This window comes from Lissotriton vulgaris, chromosome 3_1 (genome assembly GCF_964263255.1).
Source record: "Lissotriton vulgaris chromosome 3_1, aLisVul1.2, whole genome shotgun sequence".
NCBI classification, from domain to species: Eukaryota; Metazoa; Chordata; class Amphibia; order Caudata; family Salamandridae; genus Lissotriton; species Lissotriton vulgaris.
The window spans coordinates 850432693-850460582 of NC_141689.1; the positions used below are offsets into that span (position 1 = coordinate 850432693).

General features: G+C 42.1%; 1 long non-coding RNA gene across 1 annotated transcript in view; it reads left to right on the top strand.

Moving 5' to 3' along the window:
* Positions 1-27890, top strand: part of LOC147727112 (uncharacterized) — a 262087-nt gene that overhangs the window by 38087 nt on the left and 196110 nt on the right. Inside the window, exon 2 of the long non-coding RNA XR_015309457.1 lies at positions 26491-26583. This is a non-coding gene — a long non-coding RNA (uncharacterized LOC147727112). The remainder of the gene's footprint in view (positions 1-26490; positions 26584-27890) is intronic.

Genomic DNA, 27890 nt, shown 5'->3' on the forward strand with positions numbered 1-27890 from the left:
GTGTACCGGGAGCCAATGGAGAGACTGCAACGATTTGGAGACCGAGCACCTCCTTGGCAGGCCTATCACCACTCTGGCTACAGCATTTTGAACTCGCTGCAGCCGGGTGAGTTCTGACTGATTAATCCCCGCCAAAAGCGAGCTGGCATAATCGAGACTGGACAGCACTGATGCTTGAACCACCAGTTGCCTGGTGGGTGCATCAAAGAATTTAAGAATAGGTCTTAAACCTCTGATGATGCCATAACAAGTAGCCGCCACCTTCTTGGTGTGACACATGAAGCTGAGGGTTGGATCAAGCCAAACCCCTAGATTTTTTATCTCCGAAGCTGGAGAGGGGGTCACTCCCAGTTCAGAGGGCCACCACTTGTCGCCCCACAACTCCGCCTGCTTGCCGACCACCAAAACCTCGGTCTTCTTTGTATTTAACTGGAGACAGTTGGAATTCATCCAGTTGGCCACTGCCTGTAGTCCTTCACGGAACCAGTGAGCCTCCATGTCTGAGTTCCCACTCAACGTGACCGCCAGCTGCGTATCATCTGCGTATGATACCATCGTCAAGCCCCATTGCTTGACGACCGCAGCCAGCGGCCTCACGTAAAGATTAAATAGGGTGGGACTCAACGATGACCCCTGTGGGACCCCCAGGTCCAACGGATAGGATTTAGACTTGCCGGGCGGGATCACAACCCGAAAGGACCTTTCAGCAAGAAAAGAGCGGAACCAGCATAGGGCGGAACCCGAGACACCCACTTCTTCTAGTCGCTGGAGCAGGATCCTGTGCGAGACCGTGTAGAAAGCGGCACTAAGATCTAATAGCAGTCGGGCCGCCGTCCGACCCGCATCAAGCACAGAACGCAGATGTTAGACCATAGAAAGTAGGGCCGTCTCTGTGCTGTGGCACGCACGGAACCCATTCTGGGTAGGGTCAAGAATGTTGGCCCTGGTGAGATGGTCTGCAAGAATTCCGTTCACATGGGCCTCAGCAACTTTCGTAGCCCAAGGAAGTAAGGAGATAGGGTGGTAGTTCTCGGGTTTGAGGGGGTCAAGGGTGGCCTTCTTCAAAATAGGTGTAACTACAGCCTGCTTCCACCTAATGGGAATTACACCTGAGGAAAGTGACAGATTAATCAAATAAAAGCACCGGAGTGCGACATAACGGCAACATATTCTGAAGCTGAACCGGTTTCAACGGATCTACAGGAGATCCTGACTTAATTTTAAGGCTCAGGGAATCAAAGGCCTCCATTGATAAGGGGGGCAAGGTAGTAAGGAACTCACTTCCTCCCAAGATGCAGCTGACCCGCTCCGAGATTGGAGAGCCCATCGAGAAAGTTCGATAGATGGCTTGTACTTTCTCGAGGAAAAAGGATGCCAGACCCTCACAGTGGGAGTCTGAACATATTTCCGCGGCCGTTGTCCTCTTAGCCATAAGATCCTTTAGCACCTTGAAAATGAGTTTCAAAGGATTCGGACTGTTCTGAAACTCTTGGGCATAAAAGGCTGCTCGTGTTCTGCACACCTCCCTATGGTAAGTTTTGATTTTAGCAAGGTAGCAGGCCTTCAGTTCAGGATCAAACGATTTCCTCCATAGCCTCTCAGCCTGTCTGCAGGCTTTTTTAAGAGACGGTAAGGCACTGTCATACCATGGGCTAGGCTCTTTCGAACGACACTTAGACCATACCAAGGGGATCAAAGAATCAAGGGCATGGGTGATCCACTCGCAGAAGAGATCATATCCGCGGTCAACATCAGTGAAAGGGCCCAGTGGTGCCCCCTCCAACAGATGGTAAAAGTCCTCCAATCTTAGTTTGTTCCAATGTCGCCTAAGAGCTAATCTGTCCTGAGATATAAAAGGAGGTTCAAATATAGGGCATATCATTTTCACCAGCATATGGTCTGTCCAGACAATCTGGGTAGGACAAAGAGCCGTGACTCCCTCTAAGTTGGTAAAGAAAGGATCAAGGATGTGACCGCCCCTATGAGTGGGAGAACTGACCAGCTGGGAGAGTTGCAAGGCCTCTAAATCAGTCAAAATGCTCTTAATAGACAGCGAGGTCGGGCAATCAAAATGAAGATTAAGGTATCCGAGAACATTAAAATTAGCACAACCTAGTGCCTCCGTGCTAATTAGATCCGGGAGAGCAGCCCTGAAAGCGGAGTCGCATCCCGGAGGGGGATATATTAGCAGGCCAGAAAAGGTGAAACAATGGCTGATCGAGATTTTAAAGAGAGCACTTTCTGGGAGTTTTAAGGCCTTACACTCACACGGATAGCACGACTTTATGGCCATAGCAATTCCTCCCCCCTAGTAGCACGATTAAGTGTAAAGATGAAGGCCAAGTTGAGTATGGAAGAGTCCGTATCCTGCAGCCAAGTTTCGGTCAAGAAAAACAATCCAGGAGATTCATCTTTAAGGAGATCATATATCTCCTGATAATGCTTTACTAGTGATCTAACATTTAAATTCTAGATACAAAGATCACGCAGTCCTACCGTTCTTTTATGTAAAGATGGCAACTCCAACGATCGAATAAAGGAAGGGGTATCTAAGGTCCAACCTCCACAAATGCATCGGTACAGACCACATAACGGGTTCATAGGCGGGTGATCGCAATTTGTAAACCGGCCACGAATGGCCAGGAGATCCTCCCTTTGATAAATGATAATAGGCGGAGTCATGGTGATAGGGCCACTACTTAGAGACCAGCCGCGACCTGCGTCTCCTTAGCGCTGACAGGCACAGACGGGCAGGACTCTGGAACGACTCTGGCGCAACGAAGGCGTGCCCGCTGCGCGATACCGCTGCGCATTTAGGGGAGCTTTAAATAAGCGTCCCTCTGAGCGTCCTGAGCGCTAGACCGCTCGCAAATGGCGCCCGCAGAATGTCCAAACCATCTTAAGATGGCGCCTAAAGTTCCCCACCCCAGGAACCAGACCCGATAAAACAGCAGTGAACAGCTGATTAGAGTGTGAGTGAGGGGGAGAGAATGAATCCTGTTTAAAAACAGGGGAAAAACAACTAAAAGTAACTCAAATAGCAAACAGGTAAGTTAAAAGCCAGCTACGCGGCAAATAAGGCGCGAAGCACAATGCAGCGTGAAGGTACCTTGTCAGGGCTATCCACAAGACTGGTCGCTTTAAATAAGCATCCCTATGATCGTCCTGAGCGCTAGACCGCTCGCAAATGGCGCCCGCAGAATGTCCAAACCATCTTAAGATGGCGCCTAAAGTTCCCCACCCCAGGAACCGGACCCGCTAAACAGCGGTGAACAGCCGATTAGAGTGCGAGTGAGGGGGAGAGAATGAGCAGTTGATGCTCTGTTAGTGCCTTGGCCAGTTGGTCTCTAAAACCCTTAACTCTGATTCCCCTCCTCCCAAAGGGTGCTTCAGAACATTTAGGGGAAGAGGGTATCAGTGGTTTTGAATTGCTCCCTTTTGTCCACATCAGCCATGCTCTCGTTCTTCTGTTCCTGTCCGAAAAGAGGTTCCTGTCCGAAAAGAGGTTCTTTCACCTTTCCAGTTGCTCCAGCTCCCCTTCAGTTTCCTCTGCTAATTACGATCCAGTTGAAATGGTTAAGACTGACAGCCTGGAACTTGAAAGATTGCGTTTGGTGTTTTTGGGGTATTCTGCTAAGGTAGCCAAAGAAATTCAGAAGTCTAGAAAATGGTTTACCAGGTCTTATTATAAGAAACATTGATATTATTTATCAACCTGCTGTGTAAAAAAGCTTTGGACTCCATCATGTTTGACCCTCTATAATTTTAGTTTTGTTGCGGAAGGGGTTTCTTAAAGATCAGACTCTTGCTATTTTAGTGGCTTTTTTATGAGCTATTACATCGGCTAGGACAACTGGATAACGGGTACTCTAGTGATTTTGTCTTCATTCCTTACCATCTTTGCCAATTGGATAATCCTTAGGCCTGATTCTAAATATCTTCCTAAGATATCTTCTAAGTGCTATTTTTATAAGGAGGTTGTGTTGCCAGGTTTGAAGAATGAGTACTGGGGGCATGATCTTTCCTCTCTGATGTTCGTAAAGCCCTTTTGTGCTATTTTACCTATACTTTTTCAAAGTCTGGTTTTGATTTTTTTGGTAATGTCAACAAACTCTTAGGACAGTCTCTTCTACTTTAAGTAGAAAGATTCAGCAGGTCATATCACAGGGTTGCAAATCGATTGGGAAGCAACCTCCTACACATTTCAGGACTAACGTTTCTGCCTCTCTAGCAGAGGTTGGTAGAGTTTCCATTCCTTAAATCTGCAAAGTCACAACATGGGCTTCTTATCATACATTCACAACCTATAGTTGGTCCCACTCATCCCAGTCGGAGACCATCCTTACCTTTCTTTTTGGTAAACTTGAAACTCACAGGCTGTGTGGAGGGGAAAGGGGACTTTATTCCATGTGTATATATCAAAAAGGTAAGGGAACTTGGATAGGTGTTACCTGTTGTGTGTGAGCAACCCTCATTCAGTGATGACTGGGATGAGGGGAATTACATTTAGTCGTAAGTGATAGGTTCATTACTAGGAAACGCTTGATATCGGTCATTATTTGCATTGGATGTCTAGAAGGCGTTGTGCCCTCTGGTTACTAGAGGACACTCTCTCTCAGCTCAAACTGTAACATACAATATGCAGGCTAGATTCTGACCATTGATTTTATCCTATAATCTTGTATAGTGCACATGAATTCAGAGTACGTTAGGTGTATTTTCAATATGTGGTCCTGTATTTGGGTTTGCAGGTATTGTTATTGTTCTCACCAGTTGTTTTTGAGTAAAATGATAAATACATTGACAAAAGCAAAGGAAGGAGTTCAGTTTTGCGTTTTCAGGGCAGAGCAAAATATAACAGTGAGACTAAGAAAAGGCTGTATTATTACTTATTGAGCAGCATGGCTAGGTCTTGAGCTCAGTCCGTACAGACCTGCTGTAATACTTACTGTTAGTTTTCACATCTATTAACAATGTAGATTACATGGACATGTTTCTTTCCACTTAAGTGGAACTAAAAAACACAACGGTAAAAAAAGGGGTGATCCCTCCTGGATACAGTTCATTACAGTGATCAAAGAAGAACAGCTGCATGTAGCCCACAAAGGCTTTCATACTCACAGTCATCTGGGGCACTGGCATTTCTCTAAACTTATGCAAGCAGAAAGGCACAAAATGAGGAGAGCTAAGACAGCAACAGAGAATTTCATGTTCTAAAGTGAAAATCAGAAGTAGGCTCATTGGATGATTGCTCACTGTTAGAGAACATTCATACCATCACTGACAGTGATTTTACCACCAAGCCACAATTGAAGAGAGCAGACAGCATGGAGTTATATGCAACTCAGCATCCAAACACTTTGTGTATAGCTTAACTGTAGGATTTTCAATCCACATTGGAGGTACATAAGCCATTTCAGAAAGGTGGTTGTGCAAAAATCACCATATTTGGGGTTTTCCACGAAGGGTGACTTTTACTCCAAAGTGGTTACATCCACTAATAAGGTAGCCGGTGGAAATGTAGCCATGAAACATAGGTGCATTGACAGTTCTCATTTCTAAAATTCCTGACATGCTGAGAAATATCTTCCAGCATGTTAGGACACTATACTTTCTTCTTGTTGTATACTTTCTTTCCACATGCTTGTCATAAAAGTGTCGATAAAAATGACCATACAACATGTACCATAGAACACTCATAGTACAGTGAGAATACCCATACTTTAAGCACAAATCTAAAAGTAAAACCATGAAACTATTCACAAGCTTATATAAACAAATGACTGCCAATAAATATATACATATGGATACTAAAAAAGAAAGATTTGATATATTGAGTTTAAATTCATATATGTCACCCTTACTCAGGTGACAAAAGGTGCAAAACTAGTTGAAACCATTGAATACAATCAGTCATTCACCCTCTGTGCTCTTTTCCTGATACCCCACATTTGACCTAAAAACTTAGGGGCATATTAACAAGCGCTCCCCACATAGCGATAGCAATATTATCTCCGGCTATCGCTGAAATTTATCACCATGATAACACTATATTTACAATGCATAGCGCTATGGCGATAATATTTCAGCGATATCTTTGTTTACCTCGGAACATCGCTGGTTTTCCAGCGATGTTCCATGGTAAACAGCAATAACATTGCTAATACGACCCTGTGGTCTTATCAGCATAATCCACCTACCAATATTAGTATGCCTAAGTCTGGAATTTAACAGACATTAAATTTCAGCGTTAAGGCCGAGGTAGAATGATTTTTTTTCTCAGTGCACCTGCTTGTTAATATCAGTAAGCTGCCATCGCAATATTTTCATGTGTGGTTTTCACAGCCAGGTCTTCTTTGCATCTCATTAGCGATGCGAGGCGAGGCTGTGAAAAAACGAGGTCTACACCAAGGAAACATGTGCTAGCGTGTCTTTGGTGATATTGCAATATAATTATCGGCGCTTATTGCACGAAAACGGACGCTAAAGTGGTAATAATTATATCGTCAGCCCTTGCTAATATGCCCCTTGGCCACCACACATTTAAACAGTGGTCTAGCATCAGACTTCAAGATTCTCAATGCTTCCTTATGGTTTTGGTTCCAACTGTTTACATATTGGTCTAATCCGATTGGTTCTGGGTATCACAGTTGTTGGGCAAGCAAATATTACATGGGCTAGGGATTCATTGGGGTTTTACAGCCTAGGCAACACTGTGATGGCACTAGATCTCTATTCCATTTGCCTGTAAAGTCGTGAAAAGGCAAGATGCCGAACCTGAACTTGATGTATAGTTTCCTATGCTTTGGTGTTTCTATGAAGTACAGCTAACCCACCAAAGACCTGTCTAATTTATGGGTCATAAATTCTAGAGTGAGCGTCCCTCTGGATCCAATACTATGTTCACCTTGCCCTACCCACTCCCATTTGCGTTCTTTTACTTGATTTTTCCAGCGGAGCAAAAAGGGATCATTTAATATACTTACTTTTACAGGAAAGTCCTGCAACTTGTCTATGGTGTTCTTTCACAGATTGACTCCCAGACATAGTGATATATCAATTATTCTAGATCAATCAATTAATCAGGGGTTTATATAGCTTGGCTACTCACTCGTGAGGGTCTCAAGGTGCTGAGGGGGGCTGCTGATCCGTGTAGCTGTGGAGGCTCAGTCGATGAGCCAGGTGTTGAGGCAGTGCCAATGACGCAGATTGGCTGATGTGGACGGGCAGGGCATTCCAGGTCTTGGCGGTTAGGTAGGAAAAGGATCTTCCTCCAGTTCTGGACTTGTGGATCCATAGGGCAGATGCCACTGCAAGTTGGGCAAGGCGGAGATGTCGGGCGGGTGTGTGGAAGTTGAGGCAGTGGTTCAGATATTCCGGTCCTGCATCATGGAGAGCTTTGTAGGCATTTGTGAGGAGCTTGAATGTGATTCTATTGTTGCTAGGGAGACAGTGGATAAGGCAGTTTGTCTAAAAATATTTATTGTAGATGTATTTTTGCCCTTGACACAGCCAATGGTGGTGTCACCGAAGACTCCTCTATTAGAGGATGGTATCTACAATACTTTAAACTAGCCAACTGTCTCCTTTTATGATGCCCCTTGACCTTTATTCAGAATTACATTGTGTTAATTACACTGCTCTCCTTTCTCCACTTGCTACCTTAAGAATCTTTTCCATCTCGTGTTGTTCATCACTCTGTAAGTGGAAGTACCCAAAGCTGGGTCCAACAGCTTCTATTTTCTTCTTTACCACAACATTGCTAGATGTCATTGTATAGATTTTCCTATCACCTTTTATTCCACCGATAAACAAATATAACCTTTTACATTTACCGCGATCTTCATTCTAAAGTATCTAACTGCTTCATAACCTTCTACCACTTAACAACCATTTTCAATCACACTTAACTCATCTAAGACTGAAATCATTACCCTTCCTGCAAGCGTTGCTCCTCCTCATTTTCCTCTCCACATAAAGTGTCCCCCTTGCACTTGCATCTCTACATTATCAGTCAGCCATTCTGGTATAATATTTAACCCTATCATGTATCCTGAAAATTTTATTAACACCACAGTTAAAACTGCCAGATATCAACACACATTAATGTCCATTTCAATTTGGTCAAAACACTGCAATCCTCGCTTGTCCATAGCACATTAAACTACTGAAGCAGCCATATTGTAGGAATCCCTCAATTGTCTTTGTACCATTGGACAATCTTCCTCACTTCACAAACAGAAATGTATCTCCTTAGACACCTGCAACTCACAATACCATTACAAATTTGGATTCATTTGCCCTGGAAATCTAACTGAAATATGAAGTATTAATTCTTGTTTTGGAAGTTCAAGGAGCCTCATTCATGCAGCACTTTTGCACCACAGAACATTTTTTTATGTTCCAGTAGCGAATGTGATGTGGCATATTTACAAGGCCACATGAAGCCTCTTAGTGTGGCTCTTCATGGCATTGTAAATATGTGCCCCTTTCAATCAGAACACTATGTGAAAGGGGGGTTCCATGGGTGTTGCTGACGGTGTTCCCACGCAACCCCCTATGGACTCTGAAGCATTCCCAGATCAATGAGAAAACGTAAACCTAGGAATGCATCTGAATCTAACGCCAACTCAGGGGTGGCGTTAGGGAGGCGCAAAGAGAAGTGTTTTCCTTTCTCTGCTTTTGTTCGTTTTTCAATGTGTGCTGCAGAATTCTCCTGAATTGATTGACTTTGTGCAATAAGGTGTTCTTTCCTGCACAACATCAATCATCCCTTCAATACAGGCACACTTGCACCATTTGTTTTGATGCAGGGCAGCATGGCAAGATTCCTTGCGGCGCTGCCCTGCACCAAAACCTCATAAATGAGGCCCTCAGTGTCTTATCACCTTTACCTTTCTCAAATGACCATGAAATGTGCCGCCCCATGTACTTAGATCCACAATCCTGAACCTTATTGTTACTCCTAAACCTCCATGTAGAACCTTGCACATATCCTTATTCAATCTATTTTTACTGCAGCTTTGGGTTCAGCTCTTAGTTAATTTGAGTTCTATATGCTTTGTCTCTACTTTTAAAACTACTCATAATACCTACCCCCTTGCGTTATGGTGACTGCCACTAATATCATATCCTCTCTATCGGACCACTTACTTGCCCCAATCCAATCTTCATTGAAATCACCCTATGCTGTAAATAAATTTGCATTGTAAATGTGGATGTGTGACTCTATGAGCCTCCTTTATGGATCATATTTCCAAGCAAGAGTTGTAATTATAACCTGACTGATCCCTCTTGCTCCTTCATACACAGGCTTACCGTCCCTCAGACTTCACCAGGTGGGCAAATACAATGCATTCTGCTCAAATATTTTTCAATGCTTTAAGCTCCTGCTTGAATGAGTGCACTATTTCACCCAGCGTTTGCTACTGTAATTTCGTTAAACTTGCTTTACGTTGAGCTTCAGTGCAATGCATGTGGTTGGTGGGAAGCACCAAGGGCCAGATGTATCAAGGGTTTTCCTGTTCGCAAACGGGCTGATTTGCAGAATCGGCCCGTTTGCCACCAGGAAAAAACCTTTTTGGATGTATCATCCCAAAAGGCCTTCCAAAATAAGGAATCGCAAAATTTGCAATTCCCTATTTCGCAAATGCATTTAAGGAATCGCAATTTGCAATTCCTTAAATGAAATGCAGGAAGCAAAAAATATTTGCAACCTGTTTTTAAGGAATCACAAACTACCACCAACTTTAAGTTAGTGGTAATATACAAATTCAATGATAATTGCACTTTTTTTTTCAAGGTGCCATGTGGCGTACATACCTGCCCTTGTGCGCACATGCATATTTCAGGGGTGCATAAGGCTGTCTATTTGGCACCCTTATACCTTGTAATTGCATGCGCAATTTGCGAGTATCTATTGGGTACTCGCAAATAGCGCCTGCAATTCCCATTCATTCCTATTGGCCTCCAGGCCCATAAGAATGAATGGGAAGCAACTCCTTATTTGCGACTCGCAATTTGCGAGTCACAAATAAGGAATATGTAGGAATCACACATTTTTCCGACGAAACCTACATACATTGCTGTGGGGATTTCATTCTTTCATTGTAGAACTCAGTGATGCCATAGATTGACATCACTGAGAGATTCTGTGAAGACAGTCAGTTGAAGAAGCTGCAGGTCACTGTTCACATATGAATATGTGCTCTCATGAATAAAGGACTTTATTCATTAACCACTACCTCTGTGGTTACTCTATTTTATGGTGACGAGAGCTTGATAAATTGCTTGTATGTAAAATTATTGAGTTAATCGAATCTTCGGAATGGCTTCCTCCGATTGTCGTCGCACCCAAGGCAGGAAATAAGATTTGTCTATGTATAGACTTAAAAGACTTAAATCAAAACATATGGGTTGATTGGCAACCACTACCAAATATAACGGAGATGTTGAGTGTGATGGATGATGGAAAGATTTTTAGTATTTTAGACATCAGCAACGTTTTAAAAAGAATTGCTGACCATGGGTTGACTATAAAGAAAGAAAAATGTCAACTGAGAAAAGAACAAGTAAACTACCTGGGTCATGAGATATCAGCCGATGGTATTAGACCAAAGAAAAGTATAGTAAAAGCAATTATAGATGCCCCCCAACTATCCAATAAGGATTTGTTGAAATCATTTCTTGCCCTAGCTGAGTATTGTTCAAAGTTTGGATCTAACTTCTCGGATACTGTGGAACCTATGAGAATGTTGTTAAAAAAGGACGTGTCATTTGAATGGGATGAGTTATGTGAGGCAGCATTTGAGAACATCAAAACGTCACTGGTTACTGCAACTACCTAGGCCCATTTTGATGTGACAAGGAAGACTATATTAACAATTGATGCTAGTAATGTGGGGTTAGATGCTGTTTTGACCAAAAGATCAGCAGATGGAGAAAGCGTGATTGGGTTTGCTCACGATGCTTGCAGGGAGCAGAGAGATCTTACTATGCTATTGAGAAGGAGGCTTTGGGTTGCTGCTGGGCAATAAATCATTTTAGATTTTATTTATGGGGTTTGCCTTTTGTTCTCAAGACAGATCACAAGCCCTTGTGTACATTTTCAAAGGTGGAAAAGGTCTTGAAGGAAATGTGATTCCACATATTTCTCGATGGTTGTTGTCAGTAATGGATTACAATTTTTCAATTGATTTTGCCAGGGGAAATAAGAATGTCATATCGGATTGTTTGTCGCGCATGCCAGTTGAGGGATAAAAATAGGATTCTTCCTCACCATATGAAGTGGAATCTTTATGCATTGTTATGATTTAGATTTGGCCTTAAGGCACGAAGAGTGGGAAGATGCCTTGAATAGTGATAGGGAGTGCATGGAGCTTAAGGATGACATACGTGTTGGTTGGAAAAATGAGATGACTTTGAATGAAGAACTAAAGAAATATTTGAAGGTCAAAGATCAGTTGAGTATTCAAGTAAATAAGGTCTTGAGATGCAACTGTGTAGTTCTACCTAGGATGTTGAGAGGGAAATTAGTCAAACTTGCACAAGAAGGACACTTAGGGAGAAGCATGTGTAAAAAGAGATTGAGACAGAATTTTTGATGGCCTGAAATGGATAGGGAGGTAGAAGAGGTTGTAAAAGACTGCCAAGCACGTAGTAATAGTGACAAATGTAAAATGATCCGCCAACCTCCACTGGGGTGTGTAGGTATTACTGATCGACCCTAGGAGAAGTTAGCAATGGATTTCTTGGGTCCAATTGATAGATTAGGTGTAAGGAGTAGATTTTTAATTGTTTTAGTTGATTACCACAGTAAATGGTTTGTAGTGAAATCTGTAGAACATATTTCGTCAGAAGTTGTAATTAAATTTCTAAGGAATGCATTTTTGGAAGAAGGGATACCTAAGTGCTTAGTTACGAACAATGGAGCTCAACTTGTTTCCACTGTGATGGCAAAGTTTCTTACAGGATTGAGTATTAAGCATGAAAGGGTGGCACTGTTCAGACCACAAGCAAATGGATTAGTTGAGCAAGTTAATCGCATTATAATGGACAATATTCAATTGTCTTTGAGTAATGATTTAAGATGGAAAGAGGAATTGGACAAAATGATGTGGGCTCACAGGGTGACTCCCCACTCTGTTACTGGTGCGTCACCTTTTGTGGCTTTAAAAGGAAGATAACCGGCAGCCAAAGACTCTCCTGTGTGGATACAAAAGAAAGATCAGGTCTGGGTAGATCAGGAACAAATTGCAGAAAGAGTTAAGCGTCCCAAGAAAGGAATAGGAATGATTATGACAGAAGAAAAGGGGTGAAGGATGTTAAAATTGCTAATGGTGACTGGGTGGTTACTAAAAAAATGGGATTTGTAAGAAAAGGAGAAAGTAAATTTTCCCGACCACAAAGAGTAATACAAGTGATGAACTCAATGGTAACTCTTGATGATGGAAAAAAGTGGAGCATGGGTAACTTATGCAACATTGATGTTCCAAATTCTATTGAGTGATTATTTTGTTATTATTTATTATAACATATTATAACATATGAATGTTCTATTTCCTGTTATGAATTTTGACATGTATAGTTATTGATGTTTTATTGTAATTTCTTGTAAGAACTCGGTGATGCCATAGAATGACATCACTGAGAGATTCTGTGAAGACAGTCAGTTGAAGAAGCTGGAGGTCGCTGTACACATATGAGGATGTTTTCTCATGAATAAAGGACTTTGGGCCATATGTATCAAGGCCAAATGGGTTTGCAAACGTCGAAATTCTGTGAATTTCGGCGTTTGCGAACCCATTTTCAAAAAATGGTATGTATGAAAGAATTTGGGTGCAAAATAAGGAATCGCAAAATTTGCCTTTCCTTATTTTGAGATTGCATTTAAGGAATCCCAAATTTTGCGATTCCTTAAATGCAATGTATGAAGCAAAAAAAAAATCCAAAACGCCCTTAGGAATCGCAAATTACCACCAACTTGTAGTTGGTGGTAATTTGCAATTTCTTTTACAAATGCACTTTATGCTATTTGTAAAGGTGCCATGTGACACTCATACATGCCCTTAGGGCATGTATCCGCGTCATATGCGCACACATGTCATTTTCAGGGGTGCAGCAGGGTGTTCTTGAGACACCCCTGCACCGTTGAAATTATTCTCAATTTGCGATTAGCAAATTGCGATTCGCAAATTGAGAATCATTTCACATTCATTCCTATGGGCCTCCTGGCCCATAGAAATGAATGGGAAATTATTCCTTAATTGCAATTAGCAATTTGCTAATCGCAATTAAGGAATTTTAAGAATTCGCTAAAAAAAGCGAATTTCTACATACATACCATTTTGCGATTTCTAAATAGCGATTCCTTAAAAATAGCTATTTAGGAATCGCAAAACGGAATGTTGATACATCTGGCCCTTTATTCATTAACCACTGCCTCTGTGGTTACTACAATTGCATTTTGCGATTCTGTAATAGCGAATCAGTAAAATTCACTATTATTGAATCGCAAAAGCAATTCTTGATACATCTGGTCCCTAGTGTACTTCATTTCTTAATTTAAGGTCAGTAAGTGATTTGACTAATTTTACACGTTAATCAGAATAGTTAGTTTGCACTACTGCACATAAAAAATCTATTTATTGATCTGCAAATATAGCGTTAAAATAAAATAAAAGATAGGCATTGAAATGCAAATTGAGAAGCATAACCAAATAAGCAAGCGAATATTCTTTCACTGAACTGTGAGCATTTTCAGGATTGATGATGCCCCACATGTTGTTTTGTCACAGTATATTCTTTAGCATACAGCAGTGATTTGTTACTTGTTTTTTCAGAATAATCTCCTGTTGGAGCTGACAAAAAGCTTTATGCCGTTGGCTTGCCCCTACTACTGTTAGTGTTATTTGTTATTGCTATAGTATGAATTGCAAGCCATTATTTACGTTATCCAAAAGATATAAAATAATAGCTTTTTCTCTCTGTGGGAGGGGTAAAGCTAAATATATGTTTTGGATTTTCTATGCAAGATAGATTACATGCCGAATCATTTACCATTTAGTGACAATGTTTTCCACATGAGTAATAAACATTGGAAACTAACAAAACAGATTACTTAGTTGTATTTTTAGTTGCTTTTCTTCTATTTAAAACATTTAACTTATTTTACGGAATAATTGCTAATCTGAAAAATGTATGGCATTGTAGGTCCATAAAGTAGGTAAATGGGAAAATACCAGACTTAAGGCAAAACAAAGAATAACAATTCTTGAAGCCACTAAACCTGGATTTGTATTACGGGAAGGTTTGGTAATAGTTAGGCAGCTTTGTGAGTGTTGTCTCCGGATGTCCTGAACCAAAATCCTGCAATGACACAACATCTTGGTCTACAAAAATACTGAAAGTTCGGAGCAGGGCACCTTTGCTGAAAAAAACTGCATTAGCTAAGTTAAGATATATCCTTAAGGAAGAGCATTATGAAAGAGTCACAAGATGAAGATTGTGTTCTTGGGGCCTTATTGTGTGTTTGGCAGTCCGTGGTCAGGATCCGACCGCCATGAGCTTGGTGGCCCGACAGCTGTATTATGACTTGGGTGGATTGATGATAAAAAGACTGTGGCTGAAATGCTGACGCTGCTAGCACACTGCAGACCGCTGGGGTTGCAGTCGGGGAAAAGTTTAACCCCTGTCCGTATTAGGAGTTGGCTTTCCGAAGAGCCGACCACAAAGGTGGGAACGCCAGCTTCAAATTGGTGGAAACAAAGGATTTGGGGTGCATACTGACCTCTTCCTGTTCTTGCCATCAGAGTTTGATGTGGACCCCCTTCTTCAGGCCTCCCCTTCGCAGCAGCATCTACACCCCAAGGATTATGACCCTGTGTGCGTTGATATACATGTGTGTCCTTTTTGTGCCATATCCAACATATTGGACAGACTCTGGCAATGGTTTGATAATATTTTTATACAGGTGTCATGCATATGTGTGTATTTGACACATATGCAGTAAAAGTTTTCTCACAGGCAAAAATGAGAGCATTTTTACTTCAAATTTTCTTATTGGCGGGAGCGAGAGAGCATCACGTGGTTGGGGAACATGGCGGCTGGCTAAATGCCGGTCGGGAGGATCATCGTGCTACGGAGAGATGGAATCATGCTGAGATTTGGCGTTGCAATGTGAGGCAAGGTCGTGTGAGTGCGGATTGTCATCCTTCAAACTGAGCGTCTTAATTTTGCCCACTTTTGCTCTCCCCGCATGAGTCTCGGCGCCCGTTTATTCTGCCACGAGAAGCGATCCCACCCCCCATGGAGGCTGGAGTCGGCAGCTGCTTCTGTAAAATATGCTCAGCAGATTGCAGTAACGCTACATGGCTCATGGAGAGGCACAGAGAGGAAGGCTTGTGAGTCTGCTGGGGTGCGTATATGGCAACTTCAGGGTTGTGAAAAGGCTGCTATCACCTCAGTAAAAGGGCATGTTTTGGGAGCCGTGAAGCAAGGGAATGGTTTTGGTGGGTGTCAGTAAGTCTGGCACACTGCATGTTCCCAGAGTGTGAGAGGTCGTTAGGTAGTTCAGGTCAGTGCAAGACAGGTCAGGGGAACAAAACCAGCTGAAAATAGCCGCTAGGTAGACAGAGATGAGGATCTCTGGTCAAGTACAATGTAACAAGTGTCCTGTGCACACGAAAGAGGTATGTAGTTCTCAGGTGAGAACCAGAGTGAGATTGGTTCTTTAAGAGAAGTAATGTACTTCGACAGAGTGGTCTTTTGAGAAAAAGTTTTTAATTTATCTGCATGAAAAATCAGTACAAACAAGAGCACAGAAGCCGACATGTGTTTCGTCACACTGTGTACGGGTGGTGACTCATCAGGGCTGTACAGGTGCGGTCTTGAGTTGAAACGCGCCAGCGTAATGGAAAATAAAGGTCAAGAAACACCGAAGGAGGCGATCCTCGCTCCGGGTGGGGGTGGTCGTGAAATGAATCACGAGTGTCGGTTGAGGACGGGTGCGTCCTGGTGTACGAGCTTAGCTCTGTAGTGGCACAGGTTGTGCGGGAGAAACGGTCTGCATCCGGGTAATGGAAGTTTTGGGAGCCTTAGGTTCCACTTTTTTCACAATATTACACTTGGAGCAGTTCTCTGATTTTAGCAGAATTCAGGGGTGAATGGAGAAAGACCATGTATTGCGTTCCTCACTGCTTAAAGTGAACACTGACAATCAGGAGGAATTAAGAAGTGCTGGGCCCCCTGTATGGAGTCAGGACCAGGATCAGGAACAAAACATAGCGAAGGTCTTGAATACCCTGGGAGAGTCTGGGGACTCCGGGGGTTCTGGGGAGATTCGGAGGGGTGTTAAGCCTGTGTCTGCCGCGAGAAGCAGTTTCCTTCTACGCCCTACCCCAGAAAAAAGGAGTGTTATTGGGAGGGCAAAGCAAGTGATTGCACCTCAAGCCGTAACGCTGGTTAAGAAACTCTCTAAGTGAGGTAGAATCAAAAAGTGTAGGGTAAAAGAAGCGGAGCCCTTGTCCAAACCACCCCATTCTCTCAGGTTCTATTTCAAAATGATGGAGCATGCTCAGTAGGGACTGAGAAGTCCCCTAAAGAGGTTGGGAGTGGAATAGAATCAGCAGACCTACAGGGGAGACAGAGAGATGAACCGTTGAGATTGGAGAATCGTTTTTCCCCCTTACAGACATCGGGGCAGAGAGTTTGGAAGAACCTATATCTAGCCCTCCAGGTGTTTTGAGTACCCCCTTGCAAATCCATTCTATACTATCAACACAACCTGTTCAAGGGGCTTCTGTGGATAATGTAGAAGGGGTGAGAATAGCTGACAGTCCTTTGTAGGGGTTCTCTCTAGTGACCCAGGTGACGGATCTCCTACTTGGTATGAGACAGGACATCCCGATTAAGTTTGAAACCTCCGAATAGAATCCGAAAGAGATCCAAGTAAAATGTGGGATCCTCGAACAGAAGATCGATGGGAATGCTCTGCGTATGTCAGCACTGGAGGAGGAGGAGGTGAAGGGGGAGGCCACTGCAGTAAACGCCAAGGAAACAGCTGGCCTCAGAGAGGAGAACAAGACTTTACAAGAGTATCTGGAAAGGCTTGAGATACACGCTAGGCGAAATAATGTCCGTATTTTGGGGGTTTCAGAAAACGCAGAAGGTTCAGACATTAAAGGTTTTGTATGCAAGTTGTTGGGAGATCTGCTACCGGACAGAAGTGATATGTACTGGGAAAAAGAACTTCAAAGAGTTCACAGAGAACCATACAGGCTCCATCCAGGGAGAAATGCACCTAGAAGAATTTTACTGAACTTCCTAACTTTTTCAGTTAAGGAGTTGGTGTTGGGCCGAGCGCTAAAGGAACGACAGTTAACATTTGGAGACGTGTCTTGCCAGATTCGTTCTGATCTGGGGAAAAGGGCTGCTCAGAGGCAGTGGGAGCTTGGCTCAAAAATGAATGAACTACGATCCGGGGGGGGTGCAAGTGCAACTGAAATTTCCTGCCATGCTCAAGATTATGTGGCAAGACAAAATGCACACTATCAGAGACCCCGCAGAGGTTGACTACCTGTTAAAGCTCATGAAGAGCCCAGATTAGAGACTTAACATGTACATAAATGTATATAGATGTATAAAGAAAGTTTACATAGTAAAGTAGTAAGCCACTAATGCACGAAAGCGCGCAATGGACACGGAATAGATAGTAACATAATGCATATGTATATACAACAAGCACTATTACACTTTCCTTTTCTTTTTTTCCTCTCTTTCGCACGGCGAGACCTCAAAGGCTTTGCTGGTAGGCTAGGATGGGGTTTCCCCTTGGGGGTGGAGGGAGGAGCACAAGTGGTTTGGAGCATGTGGGAGAAAAATAAAAAATATTGTCCTCACTCTGTTATATAGCTGGAGGTCTACATCAGGGAACGCTTATTTTCTAAGGTTCTTATATATACAAAGGGTCGCGCAATAAAAGATTGATGTTGAAGGAATTGGCAGTAATCAGGTTCTAATGATAAACAGATGATAAAGAATTTAGTGTACTTTGTGTCTTGGAACGAGAATGGTTTGAGGTCTAAGAGAAAGTTAGCTCGAGTAATGGAATTTTTTAAAAGAACCAAGGCCAGTGTTATTTTATTACAAGAGATCCACTTAATAAAGCATGAATGTATAGACGCTCTCAAAAATGGGCCTGTGTTCAGGATATTTTCTGCTCAGATCAAAACTGTAACTCAAGGGGGGGTAGCCATTCTCATTAGAAGCAATATTGGTTTCATACCAGAAAGTCACCAAACAGATTCCTCCGGGAGGTGGGTCCTAGTCAAGATAAGGATACAAGGAGCACTAATCAGATTGGAATCATGCTTATTGTCATCCAGCGCCCTTGTGATACTTGAAGGGGACATTAACTTAGTTCTGAAAAAGAGTTTAGACAGAACCTCCAAAGCTAAATATGTTACCTCGTCAAAAACTATGGCAGTGCTCAAAACTATGATTAGTGGGTTAAACCTAACCGTTATTTGGAGACTTAAGATGAGGGATAAGAGAGATATTACGTTTGTTGGTAAAAAGTATGGTTACCATTCACGGATTGATTATTTCTTACTAGATCGTGAGTTGGTGCCGGGGTTGAAACGATCAACCATGAACCTGCCTTACTTTCTGATCCGTCAGCTGTTCTCCTATCACTAAATTCTCAAAATAAGAGGGGTATGACTAGGTGGACTTTGGACAGGACAATCCTATTTGATGAGGAGGTTATACTTAAAATGATAGAAGAAGCTGTAATGTTTTTTGAGGCTAGTAGTGGGTCTGCAAATCTCCAAAGTATATTGGATTCCTTTAAGGCCTTTTTAAGATCCATAGGCACTGGTAATATGGCGGGTAAAAAACACAGTATGAGGCACCAAGAAGAAAAGTTCTTGTAAACTATCAAGCAATTAGAATCACTGCAAGCAGAATATCAAGGAGCTCTCGATAAGATATTATTAGATAGATGGATGGCTAGCAAATTGCAGCACATCGCATATGGTGAGAAGAGTGGCTTATTGCTGGTTTGGAAAGCTAAGACTGATAGAGCCCGCATTCAAATAAAAAGTCTTAGAGAACATGTGGCAGGTTATATAGTCGATACCAATGCTAGATTAGGGCTGGAAATCTCTAGACACATGACCCAATTGTATAAAGAAGACACTTTCCCTGGGAGGGTCAGCATTGAAGGTATTTTTAAGGATATTGAACTCCAGTATTTAAGGGAAGATCATAAGGGGGCTCTATCAGTCGAGATAACAGAGGAGGAGATTCAACAGCAGTTTAGAAAAATGGCTCGAGGGAAGGCTGCAGGGCCTGATGGCCTCCCATCTGAGATCTACCATAGCTCTTTGATGAAGTGATACCAGTGCTCAAGGAGCTCTTCAATGTAATTTTAAGAGACAGGGCAGAGGCAACAGTAACACTAATTTTGAAACCCAATAAGGACCCTGTTTTGGCTGACTCTTCTAGGCCCATATCGTTGCTGAATACTGATTATAAAGTTTTTGTTGGGATCTTGGCTGCCAGGATAGCAAAGAATATTAAGTGCATTATACATAAGGATCAGAAAGGCTTTATTCCTGGGAGGCATCTCAATGAGCTAGCCATCTAAATGCTTGGAGTAGTAGACATGGTGGAAACTTATAATTTACCACTAACAGTCGTGGCAGTGGCTTTTGACCAGGTGCATTGGCCATACCTTTGGGAGGTCTTAAAGAGATTTGGATTTCCCAGTAATTTAATAAAGGCCATCCAACTTTTGTACCGTCAACCTAGTGTAAGGATGCTTGTAAACGGTGGGCTAACTCATTGGTTCAATTTACTGCGTGGAACTAGACAGCGATGCCCCCTGTCTCCGCTCCTGTCCGATATGTATATTGAACCATTAGCGATATGGATTTGAAAGGATACTGCCGTTGTTCCGTTTAGATGTCGAAATTTTGAGATTAAGTTAGCTCTTTATGCTGACGTTCTTTTACTTTATACCTGGTACCCAAAACTGTCTATTCCCATATCAATGTCCAAAGCAGAGATATTTGGGAAAATTTCAGGATACAGGGTGAATACGAATAAGACTGAAATTGTGGAATGGAACTAACCTAAGCAACAGCCGCTGGCAAAATTGAGTATGCGCTATCTTGGCATTATGATTACGCAGAAATTGGCAGAAGTCACTATGGTGAACTGGAAAAAGATCAGCCAAGAAGTAGGGAGACTGCTGGGCAGATGGGCAAATCTCACTCTAAACCTGTACGGTAGGGTAAATCTTATTAAGATGGTGATGCTACCCAAAATTACATTTCAGTTCAATTCTATACCATTATTATTTGACAAAAGGGAGATCACTAAACTTCAAGGAAGACTAGGTAGTTTTATCTGGGCTTCCAAGGGCACTTGCATATCTTGGAAAAGATTAAGGAGGAGACTGGAGAGGGGCGGGCTGGCTCTTGCACATTTGATGACATATGGGCATGCTTTTTTCTTTAAGAACTGTTGGATGCTCCTAAGCAAAGTTGACAACTCTGCCATAGGTAGTCTCTTGGGAGCAATGCTCGGTGAATTGAGGGAGGGCCAATATCAATTCCTGTTTAAGTTTGGAGACCCAAAGTTCTTCAAAAAAGTAAGATTGAAGATTCTATTGGGGGCTTTGAAAGTATGGGTCCTAATCCGTAAAAAATTTGGAATCTCTAATTATTCATCTAGGGCCCGGATTTGGGTATCTCCAGGGATCCCTGAGTTTTTGGATGATTCTCTTAGCCTCCCATTAAGGATTGCGGGTATTTCTTGCTGGGGAGATTTGAAGTCGGGCACCGAGTTAATGGATTGGGAAACTATTAATTAAATTCCAGGGGGCTCTCTTACCAGGTTTAAATACTATCAGCTCTGCGTGCTGGGGGTGTCAAGATTGGAATGAAGAGGAGGATGTTCCCCCAGGTCTCCACATAAAAATGGTACTTCACTTGGGTGGATGGGTCAAAGACCCGTGACAGGGAAGGGCCCAAAACATATTGAGGCAACATCAAAATTACCTATCACAAACCAACTTGGTTTTGCAAGAGGGGTCCCATGAGTTTTTGGCCCTGGGCTTGGCGGCCCTCTAGGGGAAACTACCAAACCCACACATTTCTGAAAAATAGACACCCGGTGGAGTCCAGCAAGGTATGGCCTGCGTGGGTCCCCCAACATTAATCCCATGCAAACCTCAAATTCTGCTGAAAAAAATCACGTTTTTTTCTCAAATTTCTGTGTGGGAAAGTTCTGGAATCTGCTTGGGTCCACAAATTTCCTCCCACCCAGCATAATTTTTAGTGTTATACAATCTGAAATAAGAATGCACACACAGCCCAGGATTAGAAGGACAATTGGCACAGTGCATACGACTCTCCTTCCGCACACCTCTTCGCAAGCAGACTCTACATCTCTTACAGGGATATTTTTTTTGGGGCTAGGGAGGAATTAAATCAGGAAAGTGGCGATCTTTCAATCTAGCCAACTCTAGGAGCACTTGCCTGGTCCACAACAACAAGGCTGCCTATCACAGATTGCTGAAACTGAACAAAAGTCAACTTTGACTCAGAAGAACACTCCTCTTACACAACAAAAGCATTGAAAGTTGCTAACTTTGAAGGGATGGATGGCCAACTTTTTGTACCAAATGTAAGCCTTACGAATAGCAGTGTAATGTTCCAACCTCTGATCTACTCTATCAACACCACCCATGTGCTTATTGTGTAGTCTAAAAAGAACACAGGTTTGCGTACTTCAGCAAACAGACCCCAAACAGCCATAGGTGAAGTACACTCATCATGGATGGTAGTCAGCATGTACACATCCCTCCTGTCCACAAATTTCACAGCTAGTAGTTCATCACTATGCAATGAACTGCACTGTCCCCTCTGAAGGATAACTTTTACATTTAGAGTGGATTGTGCCACAAGCAAAAGTGTCCACTTTGAACAATTCCTTAAACAATTGCACAGAAGTGTAGAAGTGATCAAGATACAAATGGTCCTCTAGCAAGATCCCACACAATTTTCTCTGAAACTCCAAAAGTGGACGGACAACTAGGGGGGTAAATAGTGTACACATGGAAATTAAAAACATATCCTGTCCTACTCTCAGACAACATATACAGCTTAATTCTCTAACGTGCCCTCTTGCTAGGGATGTACTGTCTAAAAAACAAATGGCCCATGAATAGGACCAACGACTCATAATAGATGCAAGTTTAGGCACTGGTCCGTAGGACCTCTGCCTTCCCTAAATCCATACTGTAGAGTTGAGAGGATGTTACCATCATTGAGTAATTCCGGCTCTCCTATTTTGCCTTGGACCTGATTCACAGAACTAACTTAAGACAAAATCCTAAACTTACTATTATTTTGGTGTTCACAGAAGGGACTTACTCATTTCGGTATTCACAGAAGTTAGGAGTCCTAACTTTAGGACTCCTATTGCCTTCTGTGAATACTGAAAGTCTTAAAATTAGGATTTTTCTATGTTTAGTAGTAGTAAAGTTAGGACTCCTAACTTTAAGATTCCTAAATGCCTTCTGTGAATACCGAAAGTACTCCTAAACTGAGAAAACTCCTAATTGTAAGACTTTCGGTATTAACAGAAGGCATTTAGGAGTCTTAAAGTTAGGAGTCCTAACTTTACTACTACTAAACTGAGAAAAATCCTAATTTTAAGAATTTCTGTATTCACAGACGGCTTTTAGGAGTCCTAAAGTTAGGGCTCCTAACTTCTGTGAATACCAAAATGAGTAAGTGCCTTCTGAGAATACCGAAATGAGCAAGTCCCTTCTGCGAATACCAAAATGAGTAAGTGCCTTCTGTGAATACCAAAATGGTAGTAAGTTTAAGATTTTGTCTTAAGTTAGTTCAGTGAATCGGGCCCCTTGGTCTTAGATGTTAATTTCTCTAAGTTTCACATTATGATTATGGGGGTAAAGGTTTTTTAAATGCTAATTTCCTTACTATTACGTGATTAAAACCTATGGAGACCTACGGGGCATTAGGCCTGCTATTAGGGACACACCTACGAGCTAACCAGCTAGTTCACAGCGGTAGAGCTGCGGGCCCGACGGCTCACTGGCGCCCAGCTGCAAGCTGACTCACAGGTTTCTAAAGACATAGCCGAGAGCCGCAATTGGTTCTGACCATGATATAACACAAATACATCATCCTCTACAATATCAACAACATACGAAACAATGTTGTATAATGGTACTTATTTACTATTAAAAAATTAAAAATGCTGCGGTATCTTAAAAGGTATTCCTTACATTGTGACTGTGTCACAACGTATAGTTTGCTGTAAAAACGTGCTGTTTCCTCCCTCACAGGGGAGTTTCGATACCTTGATTTGTCCTTCCATTCCGACCTTGAAGACAGAGTTCGACAAGTTGAGCCGAATAAGTGCCTTATTGTCCCATAAAGAAGTTTCTTTCACTTCTGACCTTAAGACTTATGTCCTGCAGCTGGCCAACATGCCAACTGAAGTTCATAATCTTTTAAACACTGATCTCCCACAACATTTTGTGGAACTATTACATTTTATTTTCAATGCTTCGCATACAGGAAGGCTAGCGCATGTTTTTTTAGTTTGTGAGATCCTGCCTTGTAACGTGATTTTTTCAAAAAAAATTTGGTGTGATCCCTGCTTTCCTTCATACTATTTCCTCGAGTCTTTTTGGCAGGTTAACCTTCGACTAGCTTTGGCTGCTGGACTTTTCCTCTTGATCTGCATGCTCAGAAATGGCTGCTCCACTTGTGCTCGATCACAATACAGCCCTACTACAGCTACTTTGCAACTGCATGCTTGACTATTATGGTACCTTGCCGCTGGCCACTCTCAGCGTGGCTTACAATTTGTCTTTCCGCTATCCTTAGTATACCTGCATCCAGCCAGAGTTCTCGTGCATGTCCTGTCCCTTCCAATGGGCTTTGGATCCATGCCCCACAAACACAGCTTTGCCTGAACCGGATTTTCCTTTACTGATGAACCCTTTGGTGAATCATGAGCATGAATGTTACGGTATTGGTTTCATGGCTTTTGCTGCTGCACTTGGTATACTAGCTCAGTGGGATATATGTACAATTGCACATGATTTCCTACAATTGAGTTACATCGAGTATCACACAAGTTGCCCTGCTATGGTGCTGGAAGCACTGATAATCAAAGAGCACATTTGCTCCTTCGAATTACTCAATTGGATGGCGTCTACTTTTTCAGACAAAAATAATATAGCTGGCCAAATAGGGGTTTCTGCGCACTGAGGCGTGTTTTTGGTACACCACAACATACCGAGGTCCTGGTTTCCTGTGACATGGGGAGCGAGTCGCTATGAAAGGGGTATCTCGCACAGACAGAGCTGCAGTATATTTTCAGTGTTGCCTCATAGAGGTAGAACTACGGACCCGATGGCTTGTAGAGGGAGAGATGCGTGCCGGCAGACTGAATCACAAAATGGCTAGCAACACTTCCTAGTTTTAACCGTTCACCGCCAATCATCCGCAGCTTGTGCTCGTAACCCATCAGCCAATCAGATGACAGAATTCCCAAATATTGATATCTGCCAAATATAATTTTTCTCAAAAACTACTGAACGGATTTACACCACAAAAGTGTACTTTCTGGACCAAGAACTTTCTCCCTGCCGAATTTGGCATAATTCCATTCAGCAGTATGACCTGTAGCCTTGTGTAAAGTTGCCAATGGAAAATGAATTGAGAAAACATGTTTTGAGACCCCCCTTTTTTCCCCGCCCCCCCTTGACTAATCACCCCCAAACTTTCAAGATAAGAGCTGTTCAAAAAAGAGAAACGTTTTTGTTATTTTTGTATAGATTCCTCAAACGACGCCAAAGTTATAAGCACATGGAGGGCTCCAAGACGGGGTCCACGCAACCCCCCTCCCTACATGACTGAAGCCCCGGGGCTGCGGGGGCCCCAGCAGGCCCCACAATCCCAGCAAGCCACCTCTATTACTTTTTAAAGAAATGTCTCCAGAACATAGCCCACCCAGAGACCTCATTAAAATAAAACATGAGAAGCTGCGACCCCAGCGTGAATTGTGGGCCCTGGGGGCCTTCTGGGAGCCCCTGAGCAGGCTTAAGGGATCAGGATGTTTCTACCCTGCCCCCTTCTCTTGTTTTATATCTTTGTTTCTCTGTTTTCTGTTGACTCGCTTCTACCGAGTCACAAGATGGCTGCCAACACTTCCTGGTTCAGAGTGTTGGCAGCCAATCAGAGTGAAGCTCGTGCTCGGGACTTAGGCACCGCCCAGATATCGTAACTTTTATTTTTCTTATTTCTCAGCAACTACTGAACGGATTTACACCATTTAAAAAAAAGGTTGCTTTCTCACCCATGCACTACATTTCTGCTAAATTTGGGGTAATTCCGTTCAGTAGTTTTTGACTCCTATTTTTTGATTTTCTCAAAAACTACTCAACAGATACACACCATTTAAAAAACAGGTCTCTCTCTGAACCAGGCTCTACCTTTTTGCCAAATGTGGGGTAATTCCGTTCAGCAGTTAGGGCTGTAGCTCATCGCAAAATTTCCTTTGGAAATTAACATGGAGAAAATGCGTTTTGGGACCCCCTTTTTTCTCAGCCCCCGCTTTACGAATCACCCCCAAACTTTCAGGATAGGACTAGAGCTGACCTGGATAGACTTTTCTGAGGGAGATTTTTGCAAAGATTCATCAAACAACGGCAAAGTTATTAGCAAATCAAAAAATGCTTTTTCCTATGGAAACTAGGTTCTAACTATAACTATCTACTAGGTAATATATTGCTACAAACGCCTCATTTTTTCAATGAAACTAAATAGGCACTTTGTGGGTTTAGTTCTGGCTTTTATTACCCAAGGTAAAATCATATATATAAATGCACACACACACACATACATACGTAGTGTCATAAGCCACCTACCTGCATCCTGATGAGTCCAAGGGGAAGGGCTTTGGGATGGAGAAAGAGTGTATAGCTGATGTGGCTCATCTACTCAACAGCAACACTGCAGCAGGCATCCAAACCAACTTGACAAATAGTACCGGCAGATATGGCACCTATGACTAAACAAATAATAAGGCTTTAGTCTAGTATTAACTCTATTTCTTAAAGTATCACCTCACAAAAGCTTTTTCAAATTTTAACCAACTTTTAGTTTTGTATTATTTTCACTTAGATTGTCCATAGAGGTTCCTTTATCAAGATTTTTGAAACTGTAGTGAGTATGATTTCAGCATCAAACTTAAAAGCAAATTCGACTCGGTTAGCTTCATCCAAGTCCTCAATGGCAGAGCCCTGCTAACAGTATGGACAAGTTTACCCAAAACACTAGTTACCTTTGTTTGCAGCATGATGTCACTGAGCTCAGCGTGTAATAAAATTGGATCTGTTAATGCATATCTCCTTTTCTTCTTCTTATTTTTTCCATCCAGGTATGAGACAAAACTGGGATGTTCTTTGCAGTTAGGTTGAAGTGAGAGGATCAAGAAAGCTGGCAAGACAGAGTCCTGGAAGCCAGGAAACAGGTAAGTGGCAGGTGAAGAGACCAAGCAAAGAAGAGGTATAGACGGTCTTTAACCAAGACTGCCTGAGAACTTTCATAATGGTCACATTCTAATTGTTTGTGATAAGCAACAGGTGCAGGTAATTAACTTAATGAGGCTGCTTTCTAGAAGGTGCTTTAGAATGCTCACAAAGGTTGTGTTCTACTTGCTTATTGCAAGGAACAGGTGCAGATGATTAATTCGATGAAGCTGACTTCTGGAAGGTGTTTTAGAATGTTCACAAAGGTTGCATTCTAATTGATTATAGAAAGGAACAGGTGCAGGGGATTAATTTGATGTGGACTATCTTCCGGTAGTTTCACGTTGTGTTCATGTATGCCGGTTGCTTGAGGCTTATTTTGGTGGATTTTCTGGATATTTCTGTGGCGCCTGAAACCTGACCTTGCATATACATGTTAAAACATTTGTAAAAGCTCCTGAGCCTGTTCAAACAAACTGGGGAACACTAGCAGCAGCTAGATATTACCAACACCATATAATATGGTTTAAAGTCAGGGTAAAAAACACTTGGCATCACTCATATCATTCCTTCCAACACTTATGAATATAAGTCATGCTGGTATATTGTGATATGTTGAATTATATAAGCAGTTTAGTAACAGTGAGTTTTGTATTTGGTTGTCAACCAGATCGTTCAGTGCCGGGGATGATTCAAAGCCATCACATATGCTCAAGAATTATAGAGGTAAGACTAGGAAGCTTGTAGCGGTGGAGGGACCAGTGAGAAGCTAGACAAATTTTAACAATTCTCTAAAGAAAGGCTTCCTTCCTTTCTCCACAGCTTCTTGTCCTGATGAGAACTCAATAAACAACACGAGTTCAAAACGCGTAGACTGTCGCAGCCATAAGATCAAACAATTAATCAATAATTGTTCAAAAAAGTTTTTTCTATAAAAAGGAGTAATCTATGGCATTCTGTGAATATTGCTATTCCAGTGTAATTATATGAATGTGTGATGTATGTGGGTGTATGAGAGGGAATGTTTGAATGAGTGAAAGTTTGTATATAAGATAATGTATCATGAGAAGTTTATGTTGAAATGTAAATGTTGTGTACAGATGATTTCTTGAAATGTTGAAATTGGTGAAATAATAACCAAACTCATAAAGAAAATAACCTGATAATAAAAAGATGTATTCATAGAAATAATTGAATACAAAGCATATTGCTCAATTCGTATGTTTTGAGTGGATTAATGTTGAAATTGCAGAACAGTATTGACATTCTTTTAGTTAAATGGTATATTGTGATAGTCAACAGAGGTGAG